The following is a 3175-nucleotide window of genomic DNA, read 5'->3' on the forward strand; positions in this document are numbered from 1 at the left end:
TCCATCTACATAATAGTTCTAACTAATTATTAATTTCCATATGAATAGAGCTGCAAGTATCTATCTTATACAAAAACTGCAAGATTTTATACAAAAAGTCCAAATGATACGATGGTGACTTCTTTCGAAATGACGCAATGGGGAGACGTAATGATGAGCCAAAGGACAAAGCAATGGACGAGGTGGGAGACGCGGAAACAGAGAGGAGAATGGACACGATGGCAGAGTTACGAAAAGGAACGCCGCAAATAGAAATTACGACGCAGTAAGGGTGATCGCACGATGAGGTGTGACGATGTGGTGAGAAGGGTAGCGAGGGGGTGGCTGCAGAGAGGTTGGATGGAGTATGGACATCGATCGTTAGGAATCTTTAAATTAAAGAAGGGTTATGCAAATAAAGATTAGGAGTTTTGGGTTTCTATATATATGTGTGTGTGAGAAATGACTAAAAAACATATATGAAAAATAAACTATTAAAGATAATTCAGGAAATTCATCAATTTCGGGGAATAGCGAGGACGGGACAGGGATCCCCGCTCGGGTCCCCGCGCCTGCTTCGGGGGAATTTTGTCCCCCATCCCCATTCCTACGGAAAAATTTTCTCACAATCGGATCCCCATTCGGGGTCCCCGCAAGGATCCCCGCGTCTCAGGGAGTTTTGCCATCCCTACTATGAGTACCCTCATTAGCATCCTTTCTTCTTTTGATTGTTAGTTTTTCTAATTTTTGTTTAATGTTAGGAGCTTGTGGCTGATTGTAGACTGATTTTTTTCACAAGGATTAGCTTGGGAGAGGATTGATGTGATGTTCATAGGTCTTCTTGTATGACTCCATGGTGACGAAGGGATGACAAAAATCCTTGGATCTCTTGTTCACCAGTGCAAGAGCAGAACAGACATGAACACAGAAAATGTTTATAGTAAATTAATCAACTCCAGTTCAACTCCACACCAACTCACATAATAATTGAAGTAAAGCCATTTATAATGAAAATAAAAATAAAGTTGGTGTAAAAGTTAATAATATCACCTGTTAACATCTAGAATTGGCAGTGCAAAGTCTTTTGCCTATATCAACAATCATGTTTATTGGAGACACCTCAAATTTTTCATAGTCTTCATCTCCAGTCCATATAGAGACCCATTTCTTTGATTCTTTTCTAACCTTTTCTAACCGGATTTGAATAATAGGAGGAAGTTTCTCGACATGGTTGTTCAATTTTACCTTATTCTTTGGAAGTGAACTTGGACTTGGGCTTTAGTTGAGTTTTGTTGGGATTCAGAATGTGGTTAGGTTTTGGAGTTGGCTTCTAATTATGCTTGACAATGGGAGCTGGGTTGAGCTTCCTACTAGGTTTTGAGTTGGGTCTATGATTAGGTTTAGGGTTCTCAGGATCACCCATGAAGTTGGGGTCATCATTGGTAGGATTTGTGGTAGGGGGATCAGCAACAAGTTTATTTGCGATGAAATTTGGAGTAGCAGGAATTGGATTTGTAGTTGATTTGTTTAAAATTGGTTTTGTAGTTGATTTGTCATCTGGAGTTTGATTTGAGATATCCTCATGTGTGTTCTTGTTAGTCTTTAAGTCACTGTCACAAACCTCTCGTGCTTCATAATCAAGTACATCACAACTCTTTTCCCATCCAACAGTTCAGGTGTGGAAACTTCATTTTTAAAATAAATATCAACTACTCCATCATTCTTCTGTGCATGGAAGCACATCTCCCTTAGTTCATCATCACTGGTCAGAGCCCTCAGTCCAACCTCCAAGCTCCTGCCCAAAACCAGCCACTAGCACTCAACTACCTTGTCATATCCTAGCTCCTTGAAATAGTTTTTCACAAAAAAAATATCAAGTGTATCCTCATCTAAATCTCCTAAGCAGCTTCTATTGTCAGGTGAGTAAATCAATATTCCATCAACATTCTTCTTAAACGTTCCACCATGGTGAAACATGATATCCAACAATTTTTTTATCTACACAAAAAAAAGTATAATAATTTACCTAATGTATACTATTAATAATACAATCAGCAAATCACAGTAGAACATAATCCAATATTATTTATAGGCATCTACTTCATTAACATTGCCAATATAGAAACACCTTTATCCCCTATGTGAAAACATAACATTCTGAAAACCCATACCCACACCACCCGGTGCAAAAAACTCTAGCTAATAATATAGCATCAATGATTTTTCATCAACCAACACGAAATTTTCAAGTCAAATTCACAACGATGGATACCTCAACACTATTAAAAATAAATAAAAAATATTTTATTCACTGCATTCCTACTTCTGTGTCAGGGGGCTTTGCGAGGAAGCTTTACTCCTTCCTTCACCGATTTTGAGCCAACAATGAGCAGGTTTCGATGGACTCGAATTTGCTTCACCACAAAAACCCTCACCAGGACTAGCGAATGCCAGGATATGGAGCTTTCAGTTCGAAGAAGATGAAGAAGATGAAGTGGCGAAGTAATCTCTTTAAATATGGGGGTTTTAATTTTTGGTAACTCCTTCCTACTTGAAACGGCATCGTTTTCTTATTTTAGCACCAAAACCTAATACGACAATATTTTCTATTGTCCAGGTAACAATCATTTGCTAGGTCACTGCCGCCGGGAAGCAGTTTGGACGGAAAAATGGGAAGGAACAAACTAGGTGTATTTTTTTCAATCTCGATGACATAAATAGTGCAATTGAAAAGTCAGGGGACCAAATCGGTGCATTTTGTGAATCTCAGAGACTACTTTGTAGTTTAACTCGTTATTTAGGAGTGTAGAAGATAATTATAAACAAATTAAAAGGTCTTATTTAGCTTGTCATAATTGGAAGATCAGTATTGATTCAAATCAAAGAGTTAGATTTGAGTCTATCCAACAGTCAAGTTTAAATTCACCAGGATCGAACAGACGCTAATGGCTCCACAAAATCGAGCTTCAGATTTCGTTCACAATACTAAAGATCTGATATGTTCATAATCTGATTTTAAATTCACCAAACCCCAAATCAGACCTTAAGTTTTCTCTCCCACAGTTCTGAGTTTTCAATTTTGAATTGTAATTTTAAAAAAATATCTCTATATCTATAAAAAATACACCAACAATCTATAACAAATTAGTAATGCATAACACGTAATGAGAATACATTACCAAAAAAATTAGTATAC

Source organism: Arachis ipaensis, chromosome B03 (assembly GCF_000816755.2).
Source record: "Arachis ipaensis cultivar K30076 chromosome B03, Araip1.1, whole genome shotgun sequence".
Lineage (NCBI taxonomy): Eukaryota > Viridiplantae > Streptophyta > Magnoliopsida > Fabales > Fabaceae > Arachis > Arachis ipaensis.